The sequence below is a fragment of the Sitodiplosis mosellana genome, unplaced genomic scaffold, assembly GCF_009176505.1.
Source record: "Sitodiplosis mosellana isolate CC-2019 unplaced genomic scaffold, AAFC_SMos_1.0 Smas_scaffold_6226, whole genome shotgun sequence".
Taxonomy (NCBI): Eukaryota; Metazoa; Arthropoda; class Insecta; order Diptera; family Cecidomyiidae; genus Sitodiplosis; species Sitodiplosis mosellana.
Window position 1 is genome coordinate 14,341,763 of NW_022601467.1, and position 25,928 is coordinate 14,367,690.

Here is a 25,928-nt window from a genome sequence, read left to right on the forward strand (position 1 = left end):
AAAATGGTCATTTTTTAGGTGATTTTCAAAAAAAATCCGGGGTGACATCAGGCACTATGTATCAAAAAAGTGCCGGAACAAAATTTTCATCTCTCCTCATGATCTTTCGATCCCGCACTATTAAATTTTGAATCCTTTTTTTTTGAAAATCGATCACCCCTAATACATACATACATACATATAGTATACATATTTATTGATTATCATGTCATTTTCCACTTGTTTCCTACTTTCAATTTAAGGATCGTTCGTGTGTTGCGATTGCCGCTCTCTACCTCAATAAATTGAATGAAAATCGTCAAATCGATAGCACGCCTTTGGTGGTGGTGGCTTTCACCTTGAGGTCCAACCGAAAAAAGGAATGTTTTCTGTTCTCTTCTATTTTTTTTTTAATTCATAATTTAGTGAGCACCGACCCACTTATTTTGCTTAAGAATATGCCATGGAATATTTCATCGAGGTAATTTTGCGGGAATTTCTTGTTTTTCTCTCTACTCAGCGTAAAAAAAAGAATGCCATCAAATATTCACACCACTAAATAAATACTCGAGAAAATACGTTGAAGCCATCGTATCTCGATACAATATGCAACTCTCATATAGAAGCTGATGTTGCTGTTGCTGTTCGTCTATTGTTCGTCTGTTGTTACTATCGTATGATTCAATCAGTTTTATAGACGACTGAAAATGAAATTCAACAGTTGAATATTGCAACAAGTTAGAAACAATCGCAATAAATAACAATTCTCGGTGTTTGCCGTTTGCCGTTTGCCGCACTTGTGGTGCTATTGCTGTTAAGTATTTACTCAATGTACTACAATTACATTTTGCCTGGCCAATGTTATTTGTGTGTATGGTGTACAATGTACATCAACAATATATTACGTCGTAAAGTTTCGTTCGCTACGGCAGTGGAAGTCGAGAAAGTGGGAGAGAGAATGAGCGAATGAGCGATTTTCGAGCAATAAATAGCGTTTGTGCCGATATGGTTAGTCTCATCACACTCTCACATAAATCAATCGACAATTCGGTGTTTGCGGTGTTGCTGGCAACACGAAAATAAGGACAAGTTTTTGTTTAAATATACACAACACACACACACACAACAATCGAGCGTACAAGTTTTATTTTGCTTTTGCATCGAGGCGTGTGCTACTGCCATTGTTCCTTTGAATGGGCACGGCACATACAAGTCGTGAACAGTTTTCAAACACTTTTCGCTTTCCACATACCGGAAGGAGATGTAGTATGTGTACACAGATAGACAGCCATAAAAGACAATATAATTCGATACGAAAGACGAAGAGAAGAAGAAAAACAAAACCGATACACACTCACACTCAACAAATTGCATGTTATATAAATATATATATATTCAACAAGAGCGCTGATAGTCTCAAAATCAATTGAAAATAATTTGATAACTTTATTGGACTTGTTGCTTCGCCCAAGAGAATGAACTTCAAAGTTTCTTGTTGCTCATTATAAAAACATTTCGCCACGTTGTTTGCATCGGTTGCCATCAAATTCATTAGATATGTTTTTGATTTGGATTGGGTGCAAAAATGTGTCAACAATGGCGAACGAATGCGGAGGGATGGATGAAGCAGTACATGCGATTGAAAAGTGGTCTGTTCGCCTGTTTGTGTGTGTGTGTGCATGAATAGAGATGAGCTGAACAGCCGCCGTCTCCTCATTTCAAACGCCTTGATTCCAAACAAATTTGCCATAAATTGCAAATTTATTACAGTGAAAACATTGAAATAATTTAATCCGTTTCAGTGCAGTAATTCTAATCGAAAATTCAATCGCAACGAATTGATTTTTTGTTGCTGTTGCTGTTGCTGTTGTGGTTATGGTTGTTGTTATACAGCGTGGGAAAAATGGACGAATTGCGTAGAGAAGAAATTCTCTAACTTGGTTTCGCATGGTTTCAATTTTCCGTCAATAACTCTATAATCTGGGGTGATTGAATTTCTGCCATTATTATAACAGTGAATATGTTTGCAGCTTGCTTTTCCTTCAAACGACACACGATCTATTGCGATTCCGATATATTTAGAGGAAAAAGGTGAGAGTGAGAGAACCACATGCTTACGGCCAACCGCACATAGCTCGTCAAGTGGCGCATGGTTTTCACCGAATAAAAAAAAACACACATACACACACACCTAAGCAGCTGTACAACTCGACATACGGTGATGGTTGCTGCGCTTTTCCTACGTAAATATTCCTTGATTTTCAATTTAAACTTATTTATTTGCAGAAATCCGGTTGTGAATTTTTAATAGGCATTGCAAACTTTCAGCCATTCAGCGAAACGACGGGGCCAGAGAACGAGCGACAAAATTAAACGTGAATGTTGGTCGCTTGTCGTTTATCTTACAATGACGATAGTTTTAAACGAAGAATGTAAACTTGTATCACAGCAAGTTTGCATTAATTTGCTTTAAAATGGTAATAGATGTGTGTATGTGCATGAGTGTGTGTGTGTGTTGGTCTTTTAGTGACGGTTGCCAGTAGCACTTTTGTTGCAAGTTAATCCAGCTGCCTTCAATTATTCGTTCTGTCTACCGGTGAATTGAAGAGCAAGCAAAAGAAAGAGCGCGAGAGTTGGTGCGAATAAAAACAAAAGGAGTGAGAGATGTACGGTTCAACCGGAAACCAATTATGTTCCACATCAATTGACAAACATCTTGGTATTAGTTCGCCTCTCTGCCCAAATAACACGTTACAAGTTAACATTTTGTGACGAGAATCAAGCAAGAAAAAAAAAACGGAGATTAAGGCAATTTGATTAATTGTTGCTGACGAGACAGGATTGGGTTGAAGTTCTTTTCCACAGAATTTAATTGAAACAAATTCTTTCACACATCCAACTGGTGTATCAAGATTGTGGCTGCATTCGCAATCCAACAGGAAAAACGAATTCGCTTTTAAACCTATCATATATTTTTTTTCCCTTCTTCATCCTTATTTACTTTTTTTTTCTTTCATTCGCACAGATTCAGCATATTCATTGTGTGAATAATCTATGTAATGCGTTGTTTTCCTTCGTGAGACTCGGTTCGAGTTGACTCGAGGATCTGGATGAATGACAGACAGTGGAGAGATTGCGAGTGCGAGTGCGAGTGCGAAGGACAGAAAGAAAGAGAAAGGTCGAGCTTACTTCAAGCGCGAGGCATTTAACATTTAATTTCAACTGGTGTGTGAATGCGCAGTGCGCACAGTTAAACGTGCTACTAAAATTTATTCCATATTGCTGTATATAATGTTTTCCTTCGTCTGGCAAATTGTTGTTGCCATTAATCAAAAAATACACACGAAACACCAGTGGATCTTACGGCTTAGGTAGTTACCGTTTGATTTAGTGGTTAAAATACGAAAATATTCGATTCACTGATAAAATTCCGCATATGCACGAAAAAAAAGCACCGACGAAAAGGAAAGCACCGTCGCTCACGAAAAAGTGCGAAATAAACAAACGAATCAAGTGAAAACCGGAAAAGATCCGAACGAAGCCGTTGGAACATTTGACCGAATTGCAGATTGAAAATTTTATGGAAGCATGAACAGAATCATTTTCCTGTGTACGCGAAATGCTCATTTTCAAGGGGATGATGCGGTGAACAACCAACAGGCAGATACATTTCTATCGCATTCAAACCTTCTCATCAATGAATAGATGTGTACAATCAGCGGAGCTGCATTAAATGTGCCAAAGCTCGAGGCAAACGACGGATGCCGAGCAAAATTGATTTTTAAATTTGATTAGGCAAATGATGTTGTCGTCGTTGTCGGTATGTGTATACACGTTATACTAGCTGCCAGTCATTAATGTTTCTGCCACATGCTATTCCTTAAACCGGAATGAACGTGTGCAATGCGTTTGCCAATGTACAGCGCTCGCTCGTGTACCAAAAACCAAATATCAAATTTATTGGCCAAAAATGAAAACATATCGCTTAGACGAGAGTGCCACATTTTATTTGCGGTTCGTGACTTAGACTTCAATTACAGAAAGCACGATCGCATGAAAATGCTTTTCAACAATTTCATTAGAGTTATTAACCAAAAATCGAGTATACAATCGTCATCTTTTCATTTCGAGACATTCGTAACATAACACTTAAAAATAATTTCATATTCGATGTAGTTCGATTTTGCGAGAAAGCAAAGGCAGGCACATGAAGCCGCTATGGATGTGCCGCATAAAACTTACAAAACTTACATTTGGGTCATGTGTAGCAATTTGGCCCAATGTATTTATTGGCGATGGTTTGTCAAGTTTATTAAAATTACACACACAAAAACACACGTACGTGGTAGATAGAGAAGGAGCGCTTACACGGTACATTGAAACTTTGTACATAAAATTGCATGTGAATGCTGCATAAAATGAACGTTTTTATGAATTTTGGCTTCAGTGCCAATTAAATGAATCTATCGTCCGACAATATTTTCATGAAATTCATTGCAAAACACCACAAAATGCCGCCACAAAAGTTTAACAGAATCGTTTTGGCTTACGACAACTACATGAAGAAAAATCGTTTGTGTGCAAAAAGAGAGAGAGGAGAGAGAGAGAGAGAGAGAAACTCTGTCTCCCATTGACGTTTAGCAAAGGTGATATCGCTTTATTGAACAACTTTGTCATTTAGCACAGACACATACTAGACAACCATTTCATCCACACATTGGTGGTATGTTGCATCATATGTTTTAATTAACTTATGCAGTCTGTAGACACTCTTCGAGGGGTTTGGTTTTTGTGTGTTGAGCATCGCAAAAGCGAAATTGTGCGGCCGATGTAAGAGCACTAATTAAGCTTTTGAAAAACGTCACACGGGCATAGACACAAACAAGCATACACACACTATTTCGATAGTGACTTGAAAGCACTTCAAAATGTTTTCAACTACATCATTCAACTTTCTAAATGTTATACTTGTTTATTTGATTCGAAGTTTTGAGATGCTTGACAATGAAAACTTTTCCATTAGGTTCACAGGCCATCAGTAGTGTGCTCTGACACACTCGAGTGGTCCACTCGGTTGCTAGCACTGAAACAAATTGAAAAATGGAGGGTCTAAAAAAGCGAACAAGAAGAAACTGACAAGCGAAATAGTTTAAAGTAAGCCACCAATGGCAAATACGCATTTCATCGCCATTTACACCACAATGTGGTTACCAAAACAACAGATTGCACCGTACCGTATTCTGTATATTGTATGATATATGTCCAATCTCATAAAATTGACCTCGAACCAAATGAAATGGTTGCGGAATTTTAATGTGTGTAAATAGATTAGTAAATCTGCTTAGTCACCCAAATTAAGTCCAATATCTAACCAGATTTTATGTGCCTACACATACACAATGCATCAAGCATATATATATTAAAAGCACTCGACAAAGGAACATCATACATGCATGCGTGCGTGATGTTCATTACTGCTAAAGATACACTCTTAATACACTTATGTCGAATGATTTAAATTCCAAAATAAGCTTTATTCAAACTTTGCAAATAAATCTTATCGTTAAGTTGTGGATGTTTTAATTTTAAATTTGCCCTTCGCTCGTTTTGAATGGAAAATGTGTCGATCAGCAGAGGCGGCGGCAACATCAGCGTGTGTTTAATACCATGCTACCCCCATTTTATCATTCAAGCGGCAGTTTATCCATCCAATTTGAAACGTTGATTAATGAATGGAAGTGGAAAAAAATCAACTGGCCATTTCATATTGAATTATAAATTATGACAGGCAGAAAACCCGTTCAATTATATGTAAATATGGAGAAAAAATTGACTTATTGCCACTTTGGCTGTTTTCAGGGTAAAAAAACCAACAACTCCTCTCCCAACACGCACGCACACACACACACACATTTGAATCTCATCCAGCAGTTGGTAATTACATAAATCGATACGCGTATTTAAATACTGATTTTTTGCCTGTTATTTTTTTTCGATCAATCGAAGGTTGTAGACAATTATCAACGTTTTTACATCATTTTTCACGTTAGTAAGTGAAAATCGATCGTATCTTCCCATGTGCGTTTGCATTCGCGTTTCATTCACAACGCTTTAAATGAAATACACATGGTTTGGATTAGTTTTTTTTAGCTATTTTAATGCTTATGGAAACAAAACTTTCTGAACCTTTACTGTACCCATTTTTACATTCAACTACACAATATTTTCTCAGGGAATCAACTTGAATCACTATGGTATTTTTCGGTCTGCTTTTTTTTACCCTTTGCATTATTCGTATCATTTTGGAAAAGTTACACTTGAATGTGCTGCTCAACTTGATAACTTATTCTTTGGATGATGTCGAAAGCGTCATAAGAAAAAAGGGCAAACAATATTCGAAAATTCTTTGGGCAAAGAGACACAGAGAGGTAGTAGTTTTCTATTCTAGAAGATCATTTTTGACACAAAAAACTCTCGTATCCCTTGTGGCATCACCCTCTAATGAGGAGCCGATTGTTCCGAATTGAATTTACTATACAATATTGTCATGGAATATGTTACAAATTGTAGGTACACTGATTGATTATAATCAAAGAATCATGAAAATTGAATGGACACATGTTAAATTTAAACAAATAAAATCTACGAACCGAATATAGACAATACGTATAAATTAGTTGGGAAGCAGGGCTGTCACTCATGTGCTTTGTGGCCGACTCAAAGGCTGACCATTTTTCAGTGACAATAACTAATTCATCTGAAAAAAGGTTGAAGCTTTAGGTTGTCACAGAAAATGGCCTAATCGAGATGGATACGAATCTTACGAGCGAATATTATTGTTATACATATACAAGCACACGCGCATACGATGTAGTATGTTTGTGTTTTTGTGTGCATTTTACCGGGGACTGGTTTGTTAGTTTTGAAGAAGAAAAATGGTCAAACGATTATGTGAGAACAAATAATGTTATTCTGTGTTTAATAGTTGGTCTTTAGATCCTTCCGTCACTTGAAAAGGCGCATTTGTTTCCTGAACAAACAAATGAGATCCTTAAAATTATTTATTCGCATAGAATCAACAAACGATTTGCTGTTTGCTCAACTGAATATTTACATACATGTATAACACATATAAAATATGGACGGGAAAACTTATTCAAATCCAGTTCCGTTTGTCACGTGACACACACCAAAATCACATGGCATCCAGCGGATCATGTTGTGTCTCGGTTCTCGCAAATGATGCACATGTGCACATAGATAAAGAGAGGGAAAGAGAGAGAGAGAGATGGGAAATACTTCTTGATGATAGCTTTTTATGGCATGTTTATAAGAATAATATGTTTAGCATTCCTGTCCATAACATATATACGTGAATACTGGTAACAGTTTAACAGCATTATTGATCTGTGCATGTGTGTGTAACAGGGCAAATAGACAGATAGACAGACATATTTACATTCGCATTCCGATGGCATTCGCATGTGAATAGAGATGTGATAAGTCAAGAAAAAAAAGGGAGGGTATAAATAAAATTAAATGAAATTCATTGCGGAAATCAAGAATACAGAGGCAATGAATATGCCCGTGAAATTCATTTTGTCACACAGTAACTTTGCATGCTAGTTTTAGCTAGTTTTCGAAATCAAATACGCACATTCGCATTCAAGCCAACGTTCGTTCGTTGATTTAAATTGAAAAATTGTGTGCGACACTCGGCTGACTTCAATGTAGCAGAAATATGGCAAACCACCATGTAACCTATGAGGAAATTTTTCTAATTCGGTTTGCTACCACAGTTGTCCGTGACAAACGACCAGCGCCTTTGCCATGCAAAACAAAATTCATCACTATCGCCATGAGATAGAGTAAATTAAATTCAAAAACTAACCCCTTTTTTGCCCAGTTTATGCGAATGAGCTAGTGTGTGTGTGTGTATTTGAGAGAGAAAATAAGTGAGAGAGAGAGGCGCAAACCATCTCGAGTGGTGTAAATATCTCTCTCGCATGTCCCACAAACATCTGAGACATATGCGATATATCACAACAAACTGTGTGATACTACCATGAATAGATTATGAAAACAACGCGGTGAAAAGGTGGAGAGAGTGAAAGGGAGACAGCGAGCGAGTGGGAGACAAAAAGCCAGTAGCGGCAGTAGTCGCAGCGGCATCGGTATAAATTGTTTTATATATAATATTTATATTTTATACTGTTTTTTCATTAAAATGGATAGAGTTGACAGAAAAATTCAAAGCTATTTATATCAGATAACCTTTTTGAAGCCTCCCTTTGCCTGTGCATTCGCCGTTGCCTGCAAGTTTGTTTTCGTTTTCATTCATCGAGACTATATCACTCTCTCATCACACAAACACATACTATAACAAGACACAATATCGCTACTGCTTACATCGCTGGATGCTACAGAGAGAGTGTGTGTGTGTGTGGCACAGAAATCTAGCGACTGAATCATTTTGTGGTTATTTTTTTCTTCATATTATTTTTCATATTCGGTTGTGCCCTGAATATTTGAAAACATTTTAACCTTCGCCGGAGAGGGCTCTTTTCTGAAAATCACACACATTCAGGATGTGAGCGAGAGACAAAAAGCGAATGAAAGAGCAGCGAGTAACAACAGAGCAGTAACTGTAACGGGGTAGCAGCAGTAGCACCACCAGAAGCAGAAGCTGCTACCAGAAATCGCAAGCTCTACAAAATATATACGATTACATTAAATAAAATGGATTGGATGTAAAGTTATAAAGTGGCTTGTGTAAGTTCCGCTTGAACTTTTAAGTTCAGGCCCAGGCTTTTTTATGCGCTAAATCCATCACGCTGAATAAATTCATGCGATAGATTTATGCGATAAATGTGATGCGCTCGCTTTGCGGTGAACGAAGTCTGTTGCTCTTCAGTTTTTCACACATGAACGTTCATGCTTTGCAGTGAACGCATCGCTAAGCGGTAGTGAAGAGCAACAGAACTCGTTCAACGCAAAGCGAGCGCATCACATTTATCGCATAAATCTATCGCATGAATTTATTCAGCGTAATGGATTTAGCGCATAACAAAGCCTGTTCAGGCCATTTCTTTTCCGTTCCTTTTTTGCTCTCTTTCTCTCTTTTTATTGTGAACAGAGTATCTCCTCTGTATTTTCAACAGATTTTTCAGTCCTTCTTCTCTTTCTCTCTACTCTGTATCGCGCTAAACCTCTGGATAAATATACAGATTTGAAATTGTGAACAATATGTTCAATGTGCCTTTTTTCATATTTGTTCATCGTTTTGCCGAGCAAAACTAAAAAAGGGGAAAAAAATAAATAAAAAAAATGACAAACACAGAGTGTGTCAGTTGTTTTTCATCAAATGCAATCATATATCAATTCTTATTTCGTTTAATTTACGTGACATCAACCATGTGTCACTCTCTTATCGATTCCATTTTCAATATTTAATAGGATGGGTGGTCACCGATATTCACTGCACTGTACACATCCCCCCCCTTCGTCGGGACATTCGTGTGGTCACTTATCCAGAAATGATTGTAAATACAATTGGGACACGCAACCGTTCCCATGCCGCTATTTCGTGAAGAGAACTACGAAGCCACCGCCGGCGACTACGACGACGACGACAACGACGAAAGAAACGGTCCCATTACAGAAGACACAACAGAGATTAAAGCATGGGCTATGTTTCGCTCTTCCAGGAAATCATGAAATATGAACAAATTTGATGATAATGATTAAAACAAATCAGATTTTTGACACTTAAGAAGCGAGTTTGTTTGCTGATGAGAAAGAAAAAAAAGGCATGTTTGCTAAAAGCAAAACCGAGTATTTTGCTATGGTCAATTTATCTATGAATGGGCGAAATTCAAGTTTCCGAGAATCGGAACTGTGTGCGCATTGTGTTATGCCTAAAACTTGAGGGCTTATTTTGTCTTGAACTTTCATAAACTTGCTGCTTATATGTACGATGTTGTGGCGTTCACCGAAAGGAGGTCTCGCTCGAAAAGCACCAACAATTGCAACGCCGAAGCTGCGTATATTTCACAGGAATTTATTGTGCGAGTTGTGAAATGTTCTAAAAATCTGTGTTGATTTTTCGTCGATGCGTGTGTGTGTGTGTGAATTCATGTTTATATGACTTTGGTTCATTGGACGTGGCAAAATGAAGCGAAAACAGAAGAAATGCTGAAATATTTATATAGTTATTAGTTTTATGTATTTTTGATGGTTCACTCCGTTGGCCTTATCGTGCTTTGCTTTATGCACGAAATCAATATGAAAGGATTTCGCTATTTAATTATATTTACTGTTGCTTACGTGAGTTGATTAGACAATCGTGTTTATGTTTACTTAGCAAGGCAAGCGACCGTCAAAACGAAAGAGCGAGCCAGCGAGCGGTGAATTTGATTCGGGTGACTTGTTTCGTTTTGTGATATTTGATAGACTGGAATGTTTTGTCGTGGCATACGTATAGCATGCTTCGGATATTTTGACATTTCGGGCTTTTCTAGTAATGAAACTCGTAATCTATGTCTTTTCGCAATCCGCTAATGAGTCCAATATGATAAGAGCCGTGAAATCGGGCTGACAACAAAATTTTTGTTTCACGTGTCAACTACTTATTCCATTCCGTTCTCTCATAAATGAATATCTGTTTTCTCTCTTGCTTATTCTTCTTGTTCGTCTCTTGCTTTCACTTTTTCTCTCCCTCTCCCTATGATCATTCCAAATGAAAAACACCGAAATAAAACCAACTAATCTAAATAGGCCACTTGGTCGTCGAAAGTTCGTGGATTTCTTTTCTCGTGTGCGCAACGTAAATCTACAACTTATTTCTTCTGAAACGTAAATATCTTACACTTCGTTGGCAAAAGTTTCTCAATCTGAGAATCATTTTATTCTTTTTCTCCTTTTACTATTTTCTTTTTTTGAATGTTTTCAGTTTCACGGTCGCAAAAGTAGCCGTAACCTTGATACGGAAAGTTAAATACGGAGATTCAAATGAAATCTCAAACATGCATACGTACCATTTTATGGAAATTCGTCCCGAGTCGATAGCAGTCATATGCCAGTGGTTGAGTGAGATGCGTGAATTTTAGTCGCAAAACTCGTGGTTCCCTTTAAGTTGTCTTTCTGGTTCTGGAATTAGAGGGTGAGAAAGAGAGAAAACGCAAAATTTTATCGAAATGTTAGTGTTAATTTGACTGTTACCAAACTCATTAGCTGAAACGGCTTCGAAAATTACTTTATATTTTATTTCGTTTGCATGGTTTTCTCGCTTTCCATTACTTGGTTGGCTCAGTTCGCTTTTCAAACTTATTAAAACGTAACCACGAAGTAGCACATAATTGCTTGTTGTTATTGTTGTCGATTATTTTTCTTAAGAAAGAGCTTTCACCGCAGCTCAGCATGGTATCGAATCATTCTTCAATTGATTGAAGACAACGACAGAAATATAGAGATAGATAGAAATAGATAGATAGATAGAGAGAGAGAGAGAGAGAGAAAATGTCTTGCGATTTGGCCATATCGTGATTGAGATCAATAGAAACTTTGCGAACGAGCACAGTTGCATGAAACGCTTTCAACCAGAAAACTTGACACAACGACGAAATAGTTTTATCATTTAATCACGCCCAATTAAATACTAATTACGATGAGCGAAGTGGCTCAAACATTAATTTACTATTTTATTGTACTTTCGACTTTTTGACATTTCGAATCCATCGACATACAACTCTCGGTTTGAACTATATAAACTACACATACACACTTACACACATCCACCACGAAGACAACGAATGCTACGCATTCACAGTGGTGACACTTTCGAAAAGGAAACGGTAAGATTAGAGGGGATGTTTTATTGGTCATATTTAAAACAACGATTTGTGCTGGAAAATGTACTGTGTTTGAAATCCACTCTAAGACATCAAATGACAGCCCGAGAATTAAATTGAGAGATAAAACTTTCTACTTGGCAAATGTTTAATTAATTATTTAATATCGGAGTGCATTTTTCGTACATTTAAAACTTTTTCAACAAACGCACAAAGTTTTTACATTTCAAAATCTGTTACGCTCGTCGTGGAAATTGAGTCGGGATGAGGCCAAAGAAAAGTATGTAAACTTTTCAATTGAAATTAACCACAATTTATGTTTCAATTTTTACTGTAGTGGATATAGACCCATCGAAACTATGCATCGATTCAATGAAATGTGAGCGGGCGAACAGAGAGAGAGAGAGAGAGAGAAAATGTAAATTAAATCCAATCGGAATCGTGTCATTGGTTAATTGCTTCTGGCATTTCGAATAAATCACTCGTTATTACATAAGACAGATAAGAATCCTAGGTTAAATTAAATGGTTTTGAGCTAACAAATTTGATCATCTCATTATATATGAAGCATGTGAGTGCGTACGTGATAGCATGGTAGTAAGAGTTCACGCTGCACACAGGGGCTGTATACATGTCGTGTGAATTACATGTAGTGAGAGCAGGAAGTGGCGTGCAGCTACAGGTGGTCGAATTTTAAATGAAGCTTAATTCATTGGTAACTCGACGAGGAAATATTTGAAAAACTTTTGTGCAAAGTTTCATGTAGACGAAAGTGAGGGGGAGGTACAGAGCGCAAAATATAGAGAAAAATTGTAAGCGGCAGCATCAGCATTAGCAACAACAAAAAAAGCAGAGGAGATTGAGCTATCTAGATTGGTGATATGTTTCAGTCCAGATTTTTTATGCGAGCGCTTTGTTTGCATCAAATGAAATTTCAACGATAAAATTTGATGGAATGGGTTGAACGTATTGAAATATTTACCGTTGTATATCAGCACCCGAAGCTTCGCTTATCCAATATCTATAGCCTTGCATAAAATGCCAAATAATTTATGATGAGCATCTATATCGTTTCCTTATCGCTGCATTATTTTTACATTCTAAAGAATTCGTTTTCGTTAGTTATACAGTACATGTCAAAAAAACCGGAACTCATTTATGCTCATTTTCGAAATATTTTTCTGTATATCTGACCGTTTTGGACAAGTGCGTCGGCCAAAAGCAGAAAAATAGTGAATCCATTTTTCTCTGCTCAATGTAGAATTTTCTCTGACCTTCTTTGGAATTTATCTGGCCAAATTGGAATACAATTATCTGCTTAAATTGTCATTCTTGTCGGATCAAATTAGAATATCTTCGACCAAAATCAGAAAAAGTCTGCACATTTTCGAATAAGTATATCTGGTTTTATTAGGATTTTATCTGATCATTTTGGGAAATATATCTGACCGTTTCGGACAAGTTTGTCTGTCAAAAGCAGAAAAATAGTGAATCCATTTTTCTCTGCTCAATCTAGAGTTTTCTCTGACTTTTTTTGGAATTTATCTGGACAAATTGGAATAAAATTATCTGCTCAAATTGTCATTCTTGTCGGGCCAAATTAGAAAATCTTCGGTTCAATTTAGACTCTATCTGACCACTTTAGAATGAACCGATGAAAATAGTACACAATGGGAAAAAATGTGCACAAACCCCATTCGGAGGTGTGTTGAATTGGCGCGGTGCAATTTCATCGCAAATAATATTTGTTTGATCTGGTTCATATGCACATGCACACACACACAAACGCATACCAAACAGAATCATCATTAACATCATCATTGCTGTGATTCTTCGACCAGTGTTGCACACACTACGATTGTTCTACCTACTAAATCTCGTTCTGTTTTCAGTTGGTTGGCTTGATTCGTTTGATATGGTGGGAAAATCGAGTGGGTTTATTGTAAATGTTTGAACAGATGCAACTGCATCATCTCACACCGCATTTGCAATCACTGTTCCCTGTTTTCTGTAAATCCAATGCCGGTGGAGATGAACGAACGAACAAACGATTGAATGCGTCGCGACGCGACATTGAATGCAAATTCATATCAGACTGTCAGTGGTTACCCTATCGAATTTCCCTCGCATCCACACCAGCATCATGCTCAAGATTCGTGTTCTGTCTCCCTCTCTCTCCCACTCTGTGTGTGTGTGTGTGTTTGTTGGTTGTGAATTAACACTGTTGCTGAGATCAATATTAATGATGTTGTCTGAAATGGTTACGCGCATTACGTCTGCAAATTTGGAGAAATAACGAAGCAGTAAAGTAAACAGCAGAACAACATATATCAGTTTGTTTGACACATGCAATACATCACCGCGAATTCAACGTGTGAAAAGAACTATTTATGTTAGAGTGGCGCACGCAAGACAGAGAGATATGCTTACTTCAAATTCTCGACCGTTGCGAAATGCAAAAGACAGGCAGATTGAAAGAGACTGATCTAACGAATGTGTGAGTTGAGGTTTTTCTAATTTCAGTGTATATACACAGATTTTCACATTGGATTACCGACCTGTTCAAGCTACCACGTTTTTTTTTCTTTGTGCCAAAATTTCTGCTACACAATGAATTGCTAAACATAAATAGATGCCACCAGAGTGAGTTTTGAAAGAGAATGAATTGCTTTTCATGGACGTTATTCAATGTTGTGTATGCGTACTACGCTATATTGACCGTGTGTATGCTGAAGAAGTGCTTTCATTGTGTGCAAACATAGTTATTTCGCTTTTATTTGCAAACATCCCCTTGAACCAGTCACATTTGTTCGCATGAAGTGGCTACCAATACTTAGTTCAACTCAAAGGCCACACAATAACCTGACGGCTTCCTTTTCATTTGCTACACTCTATTTCTCTTTCGATTTAGCATCTCTGCCTTTCCTTCTCACTGTTTGTTCGTCTTCTGTTCATTTTCGCCAAGGACTTATCTAACGGAATAGGTACTCAGAATTCATGTCGGTGTGAACAGAAAATTATCTCGCATTTTCGGGCTAGGGCCAAAACGACTTGAAATTTTATGAAAACTTTGAACAAAACAGCTAAGCTTCTTCCACAGTGTCATCTCGTTCACTTTGACTCTGTCCCTTTCTTCAACTTTTTACATCGGTATGCTTGTTTCATAAAGACAAACGGCCTGACGAAAGATATAGAGGGAGTGAATGCGATTGCTTGGCGCATGCAATACACAAAGTGTTGTTTGTGGCGTGAAGAACGGCACAAGAAGCGTTACATTATTAATTTTTTAATATAAATTATGGCAGTATTGACATCATTTGTCTGCAAGCTTACTGTCGCTGTCGTTGCAGCGATAATCAACATCATACATTATGAGTTCATATCTTTCATCTTCTATTAATATTCATGATTTGTGAAATAAATTAGAGTCTCTTGCCACGGATTTATTTGGCCATGCAATGGATTCTCTCTTTCTCTCTCTCTCTCCCTCTCTCTCTCTCTCTCTCTTTGCAACTTTTCCCGTCTTCTTTTTGTGTATTCCGCCAAAAGCTTTGTGGTATTAATGCGAAAAAAAGACCGCCTTCCTCGAATACGAAATGAGAGAGATACCACAATAATTCCACAAATGTAATGGAATTTCATGCCATTTGTATGTGTGCGTGTCTGTGTGTGTTTGCCCGTACGTCATGGAGCTGCTGAATAACCCGGTAGCACACTGCATAAAAATAACTTATTTAAAATTTTACCGTTCAAAAAGGAAGAATGCAACCGTTATCACAAAGTGAAGTCCGAAAGTTGGTTGGAAAAAGCATTAATAAATATTTGATCATCAAATTATGCAATCAGCAATGATATCGTTCCCAACATTTAGTCAATTATTCAAAATGTAATTTATTAGACCGAATATATATTTACTAATATTTGATTTTTCCCCAAGATTTGTGTTTATCGTTCATCATACAAGTTTTTGCATGGCATTTGTATGACCAAATCTCCGGGCTGAATACTTCACGTGGAATTCAACTTGTAACTTGGTTAAGTTTAATGATCTAGCTTCCCAAAACTTTAGTTTGCAACGAGGAACGACGTAAAGTTTGTGTGTTTTTTGGTGAATGTGTGTGTGTATGCTGAAAAGTTCTCAAGGCCCATTGTCCAAGTCGCTATATTTTTCTTCTTGTTCTGCTTCTTGACTTTTCGAGGGCGAAATGAGCATTTCCAACGATATTGAATAAGTGGTCGGTTTGGAGGTTCATCATACGAATCGTTGAGATTTTCGTCATACAATTTTGAACAAACGAAATAATGAAGTTCATGCATCCCCGAATGGTGTTTTGTATTTGGTCACTGCTTGTTGATGGCTCGTGCGTCGCGGAAAACAATCGATGCTTGTATTTTAACGACAAACAACAATTTCGCTTAGGTATATTTCGTCTCATCATTACATGGCTCATTTGAATGTTGGCGAGGTCAAATTCGAGGACGTTGCGCAGGTTATGAATAAAAATTAAATGCTATACACAAGAGGTCAATTACGTTTAATGATCTGAGCGAATTAATGATAGAGGGCGAAGCGTAAGAAAGAAAAACAGAGATTTAAGCAGCAGCAGCAGAAGCAGGGGCCATAAAAAAAACTGGGCGAGAACTAGAAAGGGCAAAAAGTCAGAGCGAATCGGTCGTTAGTCTACTCGAATTTGGATTGGATTGCATGTAAAATGGAAATCTGGTGCAAGTTTGTAGAAGAAACTAAAAGCCCCGCAGAAGTGAGATATAACGAATGAAGAGAAAGGGAGAGAGAGAGAGAGACAGAGAGAGAGAGAGAGAAAGAGGAAAGGCGATTGAGAAAACTGGAAAAAATAAAAATGGAACAAACTATGAGCACATATCATAAAAAGCTAAAAAGCCATTGTGCAGCCGAATTGTATCCGCAATACACACTCACACAATATGAGGTTGAGAAAAAAAGCACACAGCAGAAAAACACCGTGGCGCACAAAGTGAACGAATTACATTCCATTTCCTCATTTGCCCGTTGGTGTGTGAGTGCTTAAAATCAAAGTGCTTGTTCCATGTTTTCCTCAATCGTATTTCGCCAATTGCCTTCAAATTAAAAAGCGCATGTTTATTACTACACCGCTGGCAACGCTGCCACCGCCACTATTGCTGCACGTTCGAGGTAAATGTGGAGAAAATCGAAATTATATAACAATGACGATGTTCAACGACGACCGTATTTCATTATATTGTCACCACATTTTTACAGCCTCAACTGGTGGCAAAGGTAATAGTGTTAAATGCTTTTTTTAACTACACATTTTGTGCCGAACCGTTTCCCCGTCGTTGTTCTCGTCAGCAAAGTTTACTCAAGTAGTTTTCCAAATGGTTTTTCGTATCGTTCGCACCTTATTCCAATGCTTGTCCAACGCATACACACAGCGATCTGTGCATTATATAATAGTCGATTCGCCTCGACTCTTCAATAATTTCGAAGTAGCTTATGGGTTTACGGGTTTCGGTACGCTTATTGCTACAGTCGCCACAATTCATTGAATATTGAGAAACGCACTTCACATCAAATTAAACCGGAAGTTTGGGCCTTAATTTGAAAGTAAAACGAGTTAAATAAAGCCATCAGCATAGAGACGCCTTTATGCACGGAATATTGCAGAAAAAAAGTCCAAGTTTTCATCTGAAATCTTAATTTCTACTTTTCTTTACCTCTCGCCCTCCCCCGTCATAGGGCAGCACTGCACGTGTACACACGATACGCATTCGTTTTTTTTTATCATTTGAAATACTTTTTGGCGCAAAAGTGAATAAAAACCCGCGCGCAAAAACTTCGACTTTTCAACTGCACGACAATAAATAAATCATGTAGGTATACATTCGTAGATCTACAGAACATACAGACAAACATACACACACTTGGTGATATCTCGTTAAGTGAAATAGCGATAAGTGGAATAAACGCGGAATTCTTACGAACTCCACGAATATACATTTGCTCAAGAATTTGGCAATATAAGAGAGCACAGGCACATATTCACACGGTGATGCTGATGTGTAATGTGTTGAGAGTTGGTGTCCTTGCCGCACGTGAAATATATCACATCGGTACACGCATTCTCAAAATGAATTTCAATCATTTACAATGACACCCCTTCTTCATGCTTAATTTCCCGTTATCTCTGAGTTTTGGTTTAACTTGGAACAAGAATCATGTGAAAATTGCAATGATTTAGTGTGTTTACAACACATCTTGATTCGGTTATTTATTTTAATTCGAATTTATGTACAATGAGCTTCGTCGGTTCCGTGAGCTTAATGTCACCAGGCGGTAGATAGAATGGAAGAGCCACATAGAGAACAAAAAAATAATCTCACCAGCAAAACGTATAAACACGAAATGCTTCTGTTCAGCGAATGCTTCTTAACAGTGTTCACATGAGCCCATGCTCAAGCAGAGTTGGGTGTGAGTTAGACTTGACGATTTGTAACCATCAGCTTTCGAACAAGATACGGTCCTAGATTTGGTTCAATGGCAATGCCTGCAATAATGTATTTATAAATATCCGGCTGAAAATAAATCATTGGATTTTGTGTATAGCATCTATGATGTGTTCGATGTGAAGCAGTTATATTTATCCTACTATCTAGTCTATCGAGCCGGGCCATACAAAACCAAACCGAATCATAATAACAGGTGTATGTATGTAAAATAGCAAACCACAAATTGCAATCGAAGGAAACGTTTATTACCAAGAATTGCATTATGTTTACATATTTAATAAGGGAAATTTATTTTTGCAATGCTATTACGGTGAACGCAAACGAAGCGAGAAAAAGATGCAAGCGAACAAAAAGGTGGAAATAAAAAGGAGCATTCTTTTGCGCGGTAACACGAGGTGAACAAGAAAAATCACCAATAGTGTCAACAGTAAGTGCAAGCAAAAGAAATTAAAACGACGACGACGACGACAAAGACGACGGCGAACAAACTACTGTTAACGGTAAAGTGATAAATTAGAAACGTTAGAGAAAGAGGAGCGAAAATCAAATGAAAGCGGAAAGAAAAAGCGGTGAAGCGTCAACAAGTCGTCTTTTTTTTCTCAATTTTATTTTTCACAGTTGCCGCTATGCCATAAGTTGTTTACACTTGCCGTTATTTTCGATTGGTTGCAATCGCATTAGCGTTTTGTGCAATAAAAAGTTTTTGATAAACTTTAAATTTGCCTGATTGCTTTTTGTTCATTTTTCTCATGATTTTGCCCCTCTTCAAATTTCGCAGCCAAGAGATTTTTTTCTCTACGGTGTTGAAAATGCAATGACAAAGAAAAATACTGAACTTATTTTTCTTAATGTCGAATTCTCATCAAGAAAATGATTAATAAATGTGTTGGAAAGGATGGAATAGTAATCATCGATCATTGGCTGCGTTTTCGTTTCGCCATCTTACCACCGTCACATTGAAATGTATTCAGTGATCCCATTCACTTGCATTTAGAACATTTGTTATAGTGTCGTCGTTGTCGTGGTCAAGAAGCGATCTGACAAGATGATTGCATCCAAGCTCCTCTTTGACGATTGACATTCGGGTGTACATGTACAGCAAACGAAGTAAGCAAATGTATATCGGCATTCACACACACACAGAGAGAAGTGAGCGTGCGAACACAATGCGTGACACAAAGAAGAAAAGCCATCGACATCGCAAGGAAACAAATTATGTGCAATGTTCAAAAGATAGCGCGCGCGCGCGCACATAAAATGAATTTAAAAGCATCTGGGTTATCATTAGAACCAAACGGTTGGGGTAAAAACGATGAGATGAAGCACAGAAAATGGAACTAAACAACAACAACAACGATGACAGCAGAAAAAAAACGGACAAAAGAAAATAGAAAACCAAAGAAACGAATAAAAAGGAGGGGGAATCATTCGACTGAGTTTGTTTTAAACTCAATTATGTTGTAAACTTTTCTCATGTCATAACATTGTTTTGTGTATTTAAAACAATGTCTCGTATGTGTGTGTGTGTATGTGTTTTCGTTTGTGTCACTTAAATTATTGTTGCGATTGTTGTGGAAAAAGCATACAGTTGCACACAGCATCAAAATGGCACAAAACCACATTTCATAGATCAAACATAGTGTAATGAATCGAAAAGTACAAAAGCAAACAGAGATACGAGTGTGTCGTTCAATGTGCGTATTTGTATATGGTGTACAGCTTTTTCATCGCCGAGACATACACAGAAACAGGAAAAAAAAGTGACTCACAATAAAATGAACAAGAAAATTCAATGAATGATCTATCAAAGAATCGCAACAATTCATATCTTGCGAGAGTGAAAAATCATTTGTCAATGATTTTGTTAGAGTCAAAAGCACGAACAGATTGCATTTGGCGCAAAGGAATGCGATTCACAGTTGATACACAGTTGACCCAACGCCCCCTTTTCAACTTGCTTGAAATATCCGACAAGACATTTTGACAACAATAAGAGCAAGGCATTCGATATTGACGTGAGCCATCAACAAGAGCTCTCTATCGATGCCAATCGCACTGTGGCAAAAATTATATATATTTTTTGATGCAGAACACTTGATCTCTCGATCGAAATTATCCGACTTGTCAAAAAGAGAACATATACAAAGGGAGAAAGGAAGAAGAAGAAGAGAAAAAAATGCCCAAAACAAACTTGTCAGGACGACACGACCGACGTACAAAATCAATTGTTAAATGTAGGCAAAATCAACCAAACTGTGCACAATCGAATGAAAACGACAACGGAATTTGTTCTCACAGCGAACGTTGCTTCGAACAATGTGCGAGCGCGCGTGCACAATTCCAAAACGAGCAAGATTGCTGCCGATACACCGAATGAATGGACGAGCGACAGCGACGAGCACACAACTTGAATTTGGGTGCGCTTCAGCGTATCTATGCAAAAGGCAACGCGTTCATTTTATAACCTAAAAAGGCTCACGTGTTACAATACCACACTTATGTGCCAATTTTGGCCAACACATGCCCCGAGTTGATGCGTCTTTCTTGGTTTTGTTTTGTAATTGCCACTAAAATGGCTGAAGTGGTGCGTATGTGTATGTGCTCGTGTGCGTTGATCTGTTCCGTGCTTTCGGTGTATGAGGAAAGCGGCTGGAATTGTCTATCGCTGGATTAAAGTAGCACCGATTATTTTCAGAGACATGATATAATCGCTGAAAAGTTTCTACAGCCCGTAATTATACGCAAGACTTGCCTGTATCCGAATAAAAACAAAAAGTTATTTTTATCAAGCCGATGTTGATATCGATATACACGCTTATTTATACAGATTATTGATTTTGATACATGGAATGACTTGATATTATCCTCAACAACAATATCACCGAGGGAAAAAAAACTTTTCTCCCCAATTATTTTGGAACGTGAGTTGCGCTTTTTTTTTCAAACGGCTCAAGATGTAATGTTAGATGTGTGTATTTTGTTCGCATTTTTTTATGTTTGTATTTCATTTTGTATGTGTTATTTCTTTCTTCTTCTACTTCTTTTCGGTGTCTGTTCTTCGAACTTTGCCTCTTGTCTAGTGGTGCCGCTGCTGCTGTTACTGATCTTACTAGTGCCGAGCCAATGAACATTCAACATCACATACACACAAACATATACCAATAAATATGTTATACATATATACATGTATATTTAATTTCAATCAAGTCAAAAGAATCCCATCAAGCTTTTCCACCGAAGTCTAACTGAAGTGTAAAACCACGCATCGAATGAGCAGCTAGTGAGTTGGTGTTGCTATTTTTGTTGCTGCCGCTGCTGGGTGCAAAGTGTCGAATCAGAGTATTGGCAAATGGTGGAAATACGATGAAAATAAAATAATATTCTTCAATGGCAATATTCTGGTCTAACTGTCAAAAGCTGCATGTACATCTGGTAAATCAAGTGTATTTGTGGCTTGCATCTGTCCGTTGCTATAGTCGTGCTTAGATAATACACACACTCGCATTGAATTTGCACAGCCGCAATTCACTTATACGGCGATTTGGAGTTGAGACTCGAATGAGGTTAAAAAAAAAATGAGAAGTAAAATAAAAGCGACCTTGTATTGGCATCACCATGAAAATGCTCAAGTATGAGCATATTCAAATCAAAGCGTTGCCACATAGCACACAAAATGGTCATCATCTCTTGTGTTGCCGAGCCACTTGCGATTGTGCACATTAACGGCACATTTTTCGGGTGGCATTTTTTGCGTGCCCTATTTCTCTCTCTTGCTCCGCGGTCTGTTCGGTTTTCATACGAATTTAAGAAAAAAGTAAATGAATAAATACCATTACCGTCTACCATGCAAACTGCTTTTGACAGTGTTTTGTTGGCCTTTCACTTCCACGCGATGTTTCCAAAGTAAGAGAGCATTCTATAATACATGAAAGTAAAACAAAGACTGGCATTCGCATTTTGCAAATGACACAATAAAAGTGCGCTTTTGTTCTCTCCCCGTTTTTTTTCTCTCTCTCTCTCCTCTCAACATCCTCTCTCCTTCCGCATCTGTCTCTCTCCTTCATGTTTCGTTTATTGCCGATTTCATGTTACCATATAATTTCGCTGGATATGTTACGATTATTGCCAACGTTGGCACAAATGCGCCGCGTAACGAGAGTACATGCGAGACAAAATCTCAGCCAAAAAAAGTACACACACATACACACAATCCTCAGGTAAAACCATGAGGATGCATTTATTTTATGCTTCAACGTCCAATATTCTAGTTTTTCATACGCTTCGAATAAACAATGTTCATAGTTGTATTTTTATTTCAAACCAAACACACTTCTGCCACTCCGAATAATTACAAATACGAATGAAAAATGCAACAACGCATCCAACAAATAAAAACCGGGCGGAGAATCGACAACAACATCGACAACAAGCGAAAAAAAAACACAAAAATAAGATGACACACATGTGTGATATACGATGGATATCAATAGCAGAACCGCATTGTTCTATCAATATGTACACACATAGGCGGCAATATGCACACACACACACCTCCAAAACTAATGCGAATAGACTTTTAGCGATGAACAGGAACAGAAACCATTGAAACACAAAAGACAGATGGCATACAATTTAATGATGTGATTTTTGCTTTGTTTGAAAACGACTCGACACACTCTATGTCTCTATTCCTCCTCGTTCATTGTCGCCATGTGTCTACTAATTGTTCGAATGCAAATTTCCAAAGAAATAGTGAAAAAATCAAAAAATGAAATGGATCGAATCGTAAGAGTGTTAAATAAATCATTGCACGTGGAACAACTATGAATTATCGAGCTTTTGTATCCACTGTAGTGTACATTCCACGTTGAAATTCTCGAACGATAAAGTTTTGATCGATTTTATTTTTTACACAAAGAAAAGTTTCAAAAATGCGCCATAAATAATAATCAAAGGCAAATATTTCAATTTTACATAAAAATTTATGGTTGTCGAGTCTGGTTCTGAAATATTTTTCTAGCATTTTTTTCCCTGATTTTATTGATTAGGATAAAATTATTTGTTGTTTTTGTTAGCGTGTAGCGTGCTAAAGACATCAATCATAATTTTTTGAAATTGTTTGAAGAGAAAATCATAGATATATACTACTTCTGTCTGAACATGAAGGGAACATCATTCAAATTTGCATTGTTTTAATGAGGCTGTGGCGTTTGATTGTTTCTTTGCACCCCCCTCCATCAGAATAAATTATCATATTTTTCATTCAAGACGATAAATAGACAAAGTTCCGAAATCAAATTCAAATCAGACGAAATCATTAAAAATTGAAGGTAATCTAAATCAATTGGAAGACGTTTTTATCGAATTAATTATGACGTTTTTTTTTTTGTAATATTTTATTCATTTTTCTTTCCATTTTGGTTTGTTGCTACTGTTGTTGTTGTTGTTGTTGTTGTTGTTTAGAATGTGGTGACCGTCACCAAATGTAATTACATTGAATATATACACATTGTAATCGATAATATTTTATATCGTGATGGATTTCATCGATAATATTTGTTTTTTCTTTCACTCGATAAATCAAATGCGATCGATGAAGCAGAAAACGGAAGTATAAAGTTTTTGTTTATGTGAGTCTGTTTGCCGAAAGAAATGGGAACAGAAAAGAAAAATAGAATAAAAAATAAAGCTATCATTCGTTTCGAGATTAGAAGTTTTGCCGTGTTCCATATTTATTTGCGGATTAAATGTCATACGATGCAATATAAACATTTTAAAATCAAAATCAAAACCAAATTTCAATGGTAATTTCGATCTATTTTTGCTCAAATGCAAATGAAAATTGCCACACCGATATTTCTACAAATAGAATGTAATTTAATTTCATGATGGAATGAATTTCAAACGGAATAATAAAAAAGATGTTTGGATTGCTTTACTGTCAATCACATCGCCACGAATAATATATAGATATATATATATTTCGATATATAGATTTCGTAAGAAAATCAAGCACACTCAAAGCAATATCATACCTGATTCTTGAAACCGAAAAGCAATTGGTAAGAGCCCGATTCAAATGTGACAAAGAATATTGAGACAAAAGCAACGACAAAATAATAATTAAATATTAGTCAACGCTAATATGCGTGCTCTCGAACCAGTTCCACATTTTGTCACTCAATGTACATTTTATAATATAAACATTAATAAAAAATGAAGTCTCCATTCGTCCGCACTAATCATCGATTATGCAGCACATTATCAATGACTGTTCTTCGGTATGACTGCTGTAAATCATTAAAAATGCATGTTGTAATTTGCATCAACAATCCATTATTAGATGGTCTAATATATGTATCGATAAATATATCCTGCGATTATGTGTCACTTTCAATATTCATTTGACGAACGATCTCCATCCAGATTCAATGGACACCATCGCATATCGCCGAAAAAATAAATAAATTGATTCGTTGTCTATATGTCTTTTGATTATTGGCTTTTCAATTTTTCGGTTTGTGACCATTGAAGAAGAGAGTCTATCATTTTTCGAGCAATCGTGTTGGGACTCATTAAATTAGAAAACTATATCGAACCAACAATACATTTTTGTTTATCTTGTTGTTGTTGTTGTTGAACGATGCAAAATGTTGATTTCGTGTTCTAGTGCATATTTCGATGAGTTGTGCCATCACTTGAAAAGAACTACTTCCGAAAACACAATCATTTTCATTCGAGATACTTATTCCATGCCAATGGTAAAAAATAATAGCATGCCGAATATTGCACGTTCAACAAAATTAGTTAGAGTTTTTCAATTGCACATTTTTTATCCAAATTTCCGGGAAGAGTTGACAATTTTAGCTCAAAAATTGTTTTCAACAACGAAATATGCATAGTTTTTAATTTAGTTTTTTTTTTCTTCTATGTGTGTGTGTTTCAAAAGTTTTCAAGAGAAATAGAGTATTTTATTGCACAATTTACCTTGTCCAAAATTTGGTTGTTGCTATCATGTGAGTTGTTCGGCGTGAAACAATCGATCTTTATCTTTGCTTATTGTTTAAATACAAATTATGTTTATGTTTTCTTTTTCTTTTCGTATTCGTGAGTGTGTTTATGTGTCGATACTTTTCTTATTGTTCTAGTCTGATGCTTTTTCTTGTCTCTGCCCCTCCGTTCACATCAATGTGTTGTTAACTGTTTTATTGGAAAACGGTTTGAATTTATAATTTATTTATTCATTTTGTTTTGGTCGCAAGCGAAACAATTTAAATATGAAAATGAAAACGGAATATCAAACGAACAATAAATGTTGTTTAATTAAGAAGAAGTTGTATTGGTGTGATAAAAACGAATACATAAATTGTAGTTTGACGATTTATTTTTGAATTATGCACAACGATTATATTTTACTGGAAATTAATAACAATTGTTGAATTGTTTTTTTTTCTTCTTTCTATTTCATTGTCTCTCTCTTTTTCTCGGTTCTATTTGTTTCACTTTTATTTTCCGTTAACTTGTTTTGTCACACACAGAGCGGTTCAATCAAAGCACATACAAGAAATTAAACCGAAAAAGAAAATAAATTAT

The 25,928-nt window shown here is 36.8% G+C and overlaps 1 protein-coding gene across 1 annotated transcript in view; it reads right to left on the reverse strand.

Moving 5' to 3' along the window:
• The window catches only part of LOC129578682 (uncharacterized), a 114,822-nt gene extending 89,096 nt beyond the window's left edge, over positions 1-25,726 (reverse strand). Inside the window, exons 1-2 of the mRNA XM_055467593.1 lie at positions 25,323-25,726; positions 11,016-11,127 (exon numbers count right to left, since the gene is read on the reverse strand). The gene's annotated coding sequence lies outside the window, so the exon portion shown is untranslated. The remainder of the gene's footprint in view (positions 1-11,015; positions 11,128-25,322) is intronic.
• Between the last annotated feature and the right edge of the window lie 202 nt (positions 25,727-25,928).